General features: G+C 47.9%; 1 protein-coding gene across 1 annotated transcript in view; it reads right to left on the bottom strand.

The window, feature by feature from the left end:
- Nucleotides 1–6,357, bottom strand: part of BTBD9 (BTB domain containing 9) — a 298,931-nt gene extending 292,574 nt beyond the window's left edge. The window contains exon 1 of the mRNA XM_026649595.1: nt 6,331–6,357. The gene's annotated coding sequence lies outside the window, so the exon portion shown is untranslated. The remainder of the gene's footprint in view (nt 1–6,330) is intronic.
- Between the last annotated feature and the right edge of the window lie 2,961 nt (nt 6,358–9,318).

Genomic DNA, 9,318 nt, shown 5'->3' with positions numbered 1-9,318 from the left:
TGTAATAGATACTTAGACCCTGAAAGCACCTGTTAATATTATATATACACATTGTTATTTATATTCCAGAAGCACTTAAGAGATTCCAACCAATGTTAGGACTCCACTGTGCTAGGCACTGTACTGACTCTCAGTAAGCAGCAGTCCCTGCCTGAAGAGTTTGCATTCTAAACAGACAAAGCAGACAAAGTGCAGGAGAAAGGAATGCAACATGTAAGCAGAAGTTGGACAACTGAGACACGGAAGTTAAGTGCCAGGAACTGAACTCAAGTCTCCCTTGAGTCCCATAATCTTTAGACACTATAGTAATTATATCTATACAATTTAAAGGCAAAAAACTACATTAACATAAAGTTGAGGTTGCTTGGTAATATGTTGATAAATGCAAAGTAATGCACATTGGAAAACATAATCCCAACTATACATACAAAATGATGGGCCTCTAAATTCACTGTTACAACTCAAGAAACAGATCTTGGAGTCATTGTGGATAGTTCTCTGAAACATCCGCTCAAAGTGCAGAAGCAGTCAAAAAAGCTAACAATGTTAGGAACCATTAGGAAACGGATAGCTAGTAAGACAGAAAATATCATAATGCCTCTATATAAATCCATGGTACAACCCCATCTGGAATACTGCATGCAGACCTGGTCGCCCTATTTAAAAAAAATACATTGGAATTGAAAAAGGTACACAGTAGGGCAACAAAAATGATTAGGGGTATGGAACAGCTTCCATATAATGAGAGCTTAAAAAGACTGGGACTTTTCAGCTTGGAAAAGAGACAAGTAAAGGGAGATATGATCGAGGTCTATAAAATCTTGACTGGTGTGGAGAAAGTGATTAAGAGTTATTTACTCTTTCACATAACACAAGAACTCGAGGTCACCAAATGAAATTAATAATCAGCTGGTTTAAAACAAACAAAAAGAAGTACTTCTTCACACAATGCACAATCAACCTGTGAAACTCTTTGCCAGGAGATGTTGTGAAGGCCAAAACTATAACAGGGTTCACAAAAGAACGAGGTAAGTTCCTGAAGGAGAGGTCCATCAATGGCTATTAGCCAGAATGAATAGGGATGCAACACCATGTGCTGAGCGTCCCTAGCCGTGGTTTGCCAGAAGCTGAGAGTGGATGACAGGGGATGGATCACTCAATGATTGTCTGTTCTGTTCATTCTCTCTGAAGCACCTGGCATTAGCTACTGTAGGAAGACCGGATATTAGGCTAGTTGGACCATGGGTCTGACCCACTATGGCCATTCTTATGTTGTCCCCCTGCAGGAATGCTCAGCTGAGCAAAACTCAATTTTCTGAAACCAAGGAAATGCACAGTTAAGGCTGCCCATGGAACTTTAACTCTCCCTTCTTGCAGCAATGCCCCAGTAGGTCTCGTTAACACACATATCTTTGCTCTGCCAGTGCCAGAGTTGATGAAATGTACAAGCTCTTCACCTCCTCTTACAACCAATTCACTCTCACCCACAGGATTCCATCTAACACTTTTAAAGGACAAAAAACTAACAAGAAAAAAAAAAGGTTGCCCATGCCACATCCTCTCTGGTCCCCTGGAAATGGCAGTAGCCAATGGGAATTATTTGCATACATTCCAGGTACAATCAGTGTGTCAGACATTAGGTGTACCCTCCCTAAAGGGTGAAGGCAGTAGTTGGGCCCTGTTGGTAAAGGTGGGTTTGTGATATAAGGACATGTGTGGACTATCTTGAGGTGTGTGACAGAGCTGTGATTATGCTCTGAGGAGATCTCTGTTTTGTAGCCTTCAGTGTATATGAGCAAAGAGAAGAGCTGCATGTGCACCTTTGGGATCCACTATGCATCCTTTAAATGCAGAATTATGTAGGTTTGTCAGTAGCAAGGCATAGGGTTTTTATTACAAGAATTGTTGTCAGCAGTGAGGTGGAATATGAGAAGATTTTAATGTTATGATGGTATAGTGAAAGTGTAGGTTGAGAAAGTATCCTGTGAATAAGTGTAAGGAGGTTGCAAAAGGCTGTGAGGTGGTTCTTAAATTGTACACGTGTGGTATTCTTTCTGCGGAGTTGGTTAAGTGTCTGTGTGAGGTCTGGATCTGGAACATCCTGAATCTTAAACCAGGTCTACGCTACACACCTATATTGGTATAACTACACCACTCAGGGGTGTGAAAAATCGACATCCCTCAGCAACGTCGTTATACTGACCTAACTCCTTGTGTAGACAGTGCTATGTCAACAGGATAGCTTCTCCTGTCAATATAGCTACCACCTCTCGGGGAGGAGGGGATTAATTAAAGTGCTGCAGCCACGCAGCTATAGTGCTATATGGCCTTGGCTACACTTGCAAGTTACAGCGCTGTAAAGCCTCCCCCAGCGCTGTAACTCACTCCCTGTCCACACTGGCAGGGCACTTACAGCGCTGTATCTCCCTGGGTACACCGCTGCAGGTACTCCACATCTCCGAGAGGAATAACAGCTGCAGCGGAGTGGCTACGACTCACGGGTGTGAGTGTAAATGCTTGCAGCGCTGTACTAATCACCTTGTCAAGTGGCCAATCCTCTCCATTGTTGTGAACGGCTGCAGGAATGCGGAAGTGCCGGTTTCAAAGTTCCTACCACAGAGAAAAGCAAACAGTTTGCAGCTTGCTTTGAGTGAGTAAATGAATGAGCAGGGGGCCGGGAGTTTGGAACTTGCAAAATAGAGAGCTGACATTCTCCAAAAAGCACTCTCTCTCCCTGTCACAATCCACTCCACCCCCCCATTTTGAAAAGCACGTTGCAGCCACATGAATGCTGGGATAGCTGCCCATAATGCACTGCTCCCAACACAGCTGCAAATGTTGCAAGTGTGGCCACACCACTGCGCTGGCAGTGTGGACAGACTGCAGTGCTTTTCCCTACTCAGCTGTATGAAGACAGGTTTACCTCACAGCGCTGTACAGCTGCAAGTGTAGCTAAGGCCTATGTGAAGACAAGCCTTTCTAGTGCCAAGGGCTAATGCTACTTGTGTCTATGTGCATACTGAGGCACTGCTTAAAGACAGAGGGAAGGTGGCATGGGCAACCTTTCTCCCCCACTCCCTTTTTATCCTTTAACAGTGTTAGATGGAATCCTGTGGGTGAGAGTGAATGGGTTGTAAGAAGCTGAAACATACATGCTCTTCACCAACTGTTGAAATTGTTCTTAAATACTATTCACAATTTGGGACACCAAAAACTTAGTAGGTGCCATGCATTACCAAAGGAATTGACTGAGACCATTTTGACCCACATCACAGCAACAGTTTGATCTCTAGCTCTGCACACACAAAAAACACCACCCTAGAATTAAAAAACAAACAAACAAAAACCAACCGAACAGCTATTTTATTCTGGGATTATATCTCCAGAAACCTTGGCTCAAATGACCTCCAATTTGGGTCACTAATCCTACTCTGCATTCCCATGAGGCCCAGCAAATTTTTTTAAAAAACCATGAAAACAGGGCTTTGGAGCGGAGCCTGGAGCTGGAGCATGGAGCAGTGGAGCTGCAGGTTTCTACCCGAAGCGGAGCCAGAGAAGTCACCATTGGTGCTGGAGCGGAGCAATTCAAAAATTTGATTGCTCTAAATCCAAAGCACTTAGAAGTGTCATCCTTTACACATCCATCTGCAGCATATAAGGCTTTGAAAGGTGTGAATAAGAACACGCCATGGAGATGAATACAACCTGAACCAATAACTCAGGCTTTGTCTACACCGGAACTTCGTCAGCAAAACTTTTTGTCGTTTGGGTGGAGTGTTTTTTTAATACCCCGAATGACAAAAGTTTTACCGACGAAAAGCACCGGTGTGAACAGCATGCTGTCGGCAGGAGCGCTCTCCTGCCGACAAAGTGGCTGCTGCTCATAGGGGGTGGAATTTTTCTGTCGGCAGGAGAGCTCGCTCCTGCCAACAAACAGCAGCTACACTGCACACCTTTTAGTGGCACAGCCGTGTTGCTAAAATCTGTATAGTGTAGACAGCCTCAGACATGAGAACTACACCATTTATCCCAGTGGTTAGTGAAAGTATAGGTTCACATGTCCCTCCTAAGTGTTTCAGAACCTGTGATATGCATTGAGTATGCCCATTCTCAGCTCCCAACACAAAGAGCAAGGATTTCCCTATATCCTGGCTCACATGGGGGCAGGAAGGAGATCAGATTCTCCCAAAAAGTCAAGCTCCCTCCATCCCCCAAAACTGGCTCACATGGAGCAGGATAGGGAGGGGGGTGTCCAACCTCTGTATATGGGCATGGGCCCTGCAGATCTTGGCATACACAGACAGCAAAGAAAGGGGCTCAGCCACCCCAAGAGGAGCAAGCCCCCTATATCCCAGCTTATATGAGGGGGCAGAGAGGGTGGCTCAGACCCCCACAGAGGGGCAAGAGGTCTCCAGATATAGGCACACACAGAAGGGGAGAATGTGGGGCTGACAGGTACCCCGGCCTCTATTCTACACCAATCCTGCTGACACTCATCTCCATGTCCCCCTTCCCAGTATCCCATCCCTCCAAATCCCATAATCCCCAAGCCTCCCTCACTGCTCCTCTACTCCTCACCACTACTTATCCCCCTCCATTTGCTAGAGATCCAAACCTCTTTCCCCCTATTCCTCACTCCTCCATCCCCTAATACCCCTCCAGGGAAGCATTCGTGGCTATTTTTTTCCTCCTAAAGACTTTGATTATACCCCCCAAAAAATGAAATTGCCACCACAATTATACCACTCACAAGTTACACCAACCTTCAACCACTTAACCCATATACTCCTTTTACCTTACATGGGGACTTGTGATTAACTTATCCTGTTATTAGACAAGGTGGGTGAAGTAATATCTTTGATTTGCTCGACTTCTGTTGGTGAGAGACAAACTTTCAAGCTACACAGAAGTCTGAGGAAGAGCTCAAAAGCTTGTCTCTCTCACCAACAGAAGTTGGTCTAATCGAAGATATTACCTCACCCACCTTGTCTTTCTAATATCCTGGGACCTACACAACTACAACATCACTGCAAAGGAAGTTATCCTTAGTTACGTTAATTGAAGAGTTACTTCACAGCCAGTCTCAAAGAGGTCTGTGATTCATTCAGTCATTAGTACCTCTCGATTTAACAGCACAAGGCAAAATAAATCATTGGGGGCGGGGGTTGTAACATTGTAACCCTTGCCCAAATGATCCCAAATTTGGATTAATAATGCTACTTTGCACCCCCATGAGGCACATCAAATTTCAAAGAAATATGAGTAACCTGTTGGATTTCAGACCACTTTATATGCTGCAAAACTCAATGCTTGTAAATAGTGCCATTTTTCTGTATTGATGCATGCACACTGTCCTCAATTTGGGTTCCCCACAGACTTAGTAGATACCATGCACTAACTTGGGGAAAACTCAGTAGATTGAGACCATTTTGAGCTGCATCGCATCAATAGTTTCATCTCTAGATCCAAGCCAAAAAAAAAAAAGCCACCTAGAAACTCTGAAAAACAGTTACTTTTTTCTAGGCTTATATGGCCACAACCCCTACTTCAGCTGACCCCCAAAATTTGAGTCACTAACGCTACCCTGCACTCTCCTCAAGCACAGCAAGTTCCAAAAAAATCCAGCTAAATCCGTCAATTTGAGGGTATTTGGAGAGATCAAACAGAAGTCATAAAGCAACTTTAACTATAGTGGCACTGCCGGGGCACCAAAACAAGTGTCATACTATGGATATTGCTTCCGCCCCCCCGTTTCCTGCTCCCCACTACAAGCCATTTCAGGTGCACTCCCTCCCTCGCACAATACCAGGGTTTCTGCAGCTGGCCCGTTTGTGCTCCCCGGTGCTGGGGACCGCGAATTAGCGCCTCACAGCGCTGTGCTGGGGACCGGGGTCGCTGTTCTGCACCGGCGGCATTCACCGGCCCTGACATGGCGGCGGGTGGGTGTCAACCGCGGCCGGAGGGGAGGGGAGGGGAGGCAGCGGCTCGGCCAGGGCCGGTCGGGACGGAGCAGCCTGGACACCCAGCGCGGCGTGCAACCTTTGACACACGGGAGAGCGGCGGCCCGACGTCGGGCTTCGCACGGGCACCCAAGCGCTGGACCCGGCCTTAGGGCAGAACGGGATCCCGAAATCCCCCCAAAGGACGCACGTGAGCCCTCAGGGGGCGGAGGAGCGCGACGGGCCCCGCGGGGGAGGAGCCCGCCCCCCTCACACTCGGGGAGAGGCGCGCGCCCCGCCACCACCCCTTGCCGGCCCCCATGGCGGGTGGGGGCAGAGGACAACCCCGGCTGATGCTGCGCCGGGTCAGCAACAGCCCCCCAGGACTCACCGGCCGGAGCGACAGCAGCGCCCTCCCCCTTCCTCTGCTCAGCGCCGCGGCGTCACTACGTCATCCTCCCTGCACGTTGAGCTGCCCTAGCAACGACAGACGTGCCTCTACGTGCTGACGTACATAGCAACAAGGGGGCGGGGTGGCTGGCTCTATAGGAGAGGTGGGCAAACAGTGGATTGCGGGACCGTCCTGTCGGTTCTCGAGCTCCCGGCCGGGGAGGCTAGTCCCGGGCTCCTCCCTCGCAGCCACGCCGCCAGCGCTCTGGGTGGCCGAGCTGCGCGCTCCTGGCTCCGGCCGGGCGGCGGCCAGACATGCAGCTCTGAGCGGCAAGGTAAGGGGGCCAGGGCTGGGAGGTTGGATAAGGGGCAGGGGATCCCCGGGGCAGTCAGAGGACAGGGGGCGGTTGGATGGGGTAGAGGTAGGGGATGGGGAACGGGGGGGTTGGATAAGTGTGGGAGTCCCTGGGGGGCCTGTCAGGGGGCGTGGGTGTGGCTAGGGGGCGGGGCAGTCAGGGGACAGGGGCGGTTGGATAGGGGGTGGGGTCCCGGGAGCGGTTAAGGGACAAGGAACGGGGGGGTTGGATGGGTCGGGGGTTCTGAGGGGGGCAGTCAGGGCGTGGGAAGTGGGAGGGGGCAGGGCCAGGCTGTTTGGGGAGGTGCAGCCTTCCCTACCCAGCCCTCCATACAGTTTTGCAACCCCAATGTGGCCCTCGGGCCAAAAAGTTTGCCCACCCCTGCTCTATAGTCATGACCTCCGGACATCCCAGCCTTGGGAGCTGTGTGCAAGCGCTGCGGGCCCGTTCCCATCGGCCCTGGTGCCCCACTGGAGTCAGTAACAACCTGCGTGATTTAGTCTGGAGCCACGCAGCACGTGGAAATGGCTGAGCACCCCTCGCTCTCTGGTACCCAACCCACATGGGGCAGGGGTGTAATGAGTGAGACTGTGGAGACAGTGGGGCCTTCTCCTCAGCCCCGACCCCCCAGCTGGGTAGGAACTCGCTTCTGTGGGGTCAGGGCTCTCCCGGTGACCCCCTACGTGGTGCTTAGGGGCAGGCTGTATAAGCACCTGAGGTGCCTCTCACTGCTTCCCTCGTTGTCCCACCCTTCCCAAGGTGCCAAGATAACCCCCACCCCACCCGTTTTCAGGGGAGCACCAGAAGGACAGTTATCGGGCTGGGTAAATCGGGCTGAGATAGCAACAAAAATGACAGTCATTTCTGGGGAATGTCTGTGGCCTAGTATCACAGAAATGTGGGGCTGCAAGGCACCTCAAGAGGTCATCTAGTCCGTCCTCCAGTGCTGAGGCAAGGGCAAGTAAACCTAGGTTGTCCCTGACAGATATTTATCTAACCTGTTCTTTAAAATGTCTAGTGATGTGGATTCTGCAATTTCCCTCTTCCACACTATTCAAGAGTTTAAGTACCTAAGAGTTAGAAACTGTTTGCTAATACCTAACCTAAATCTCCCTTGCTGCAGATTATACCCATTACTCTTTATCCTACCTTCAGTGAACATGAAGAAGAATCAACCACCATCCTCTTTTATAACATCCCTTAACAAATTTGAAGACTATCATGTCCGCTCTCAGTCTTCTTTCTCAAGACTAAACATGCCAAGTTTTTTAATCTTCTCCTCGTAGATCAAATTTTATAAACCTTTTATAATTTTTGTTGCTGTCCTTTGGACTCACTCCAGTTTGTCCACATCTTTCCTAAACGGTGGCACCCAGAATTGGACACAGTACTCCACCTGATGCCTCACCAGTGCTGAGTAGAGAAGGACAAAGTAGAGGAGCATCTTACATAGGACACTCCTGTTCATATACCCCACATATTAGCCTTTTTCTCAATCGCATCACTTTGTTGTCTCTCATTCAATTTGTGATTCATTATAGCCCCCAACCCTCCCTACCATCTAGCCAGTTAGTCCCCATTCTATAATTGTGCATTTAATTTTTTCTCCCTAAGTGTAGTACTTTGCACTTGTTTTCATTGAATTTCATCCTACTGATTTCAATTCTCCAATTTGTCAAGATCACTTTGAATTCTAATACAGTCCACCAAAGAGCTTGCAATCCCTCCCAGGTTGGTGTCATCTGCAGATATTATAAGCATACTCTCCACTCCATTATCCAAGTCATATTAATGAAAATGTTGAATACTTCTGGACCCAGGACAGTTGCCTGCAGGACTCCACTAGATAAATTCTCAGTTTGACAGCAAGTCATGGGTATCTACTCTTTGAGTACTTGTGGCACCTTAGAGACTAACAAATTGATTTGAGCATAAGCTTTCCATTCTATGCATCTGAAGAAGTGGGCTGTAGCCCACAAAAGCTTATACTCAAATCAATTTGTTAGTCTCTAAGGTGCCAGAAGTACTCCTGTTCTTTTTGCAAATACAGACTAACACGACTGGTACTCTGAAATTACTCTTTGAGTATGGTCTTTCAACCACTTACGTATCCACTTTATAGTAATTTCATCCAGACCAGATTTCCCTAGTTTGCTTATGAAAACATCATGGATCACTGTGCCAAAAGCCTTACTAAAATCACGATATATCATGTCTAGCACTTCCCCCTCATCTGCTAAACCAGTAAGCCTGTCAAAGAAGCAAATTAGGTTGGTTTGGCATGAATCTTCTCTATAAATCCATACTAGCTATTTGTTGTAACCCTATTATCCTCTAGGTGCTTACAGATCGATTGTTTAATCATTTGTTTCCAGTTTCTTTCTAGGTATTAAAGTTAGGTTGGCTGGTCTGTAATTCCTCAGGTTCTCTTTCTTCTCATTTTTAAAAATAGGTACTTTGATTGCCTTTCTCCCAGTATTCCTCCATTAGTTCTCAAAGATCATTGCTAAAGGTTACAAGCAGAAGTGAGATATCAGCTGCTATCACCCCCGCCTGTGGAAAACAGTGCCACTATTCAGAATAGTGGTTCTAAGCATTGTAGTGATACCCCTCTGAACTTCCCTCCCCTTAGT

This window comes from Terrapene carolina, unplaced genomic scaffold (assembly GCF_002925995.2).
Source record: "Terrapene carolina triunguis isolate 2854851 unplaced genomic scaffold, T_m_triunguis-2.0 Scaffold85, whole genome shotgun sequence".
NCBI lineage: Eukaryota > Metazoa > Chordata > Testudines > Emydidae > Terrapene > Terrapene triunguis.
Note: the sequence above shows the minus strand (reverse complement) of the source record. Positions and strands in the feature narration are given on the sequence as shown.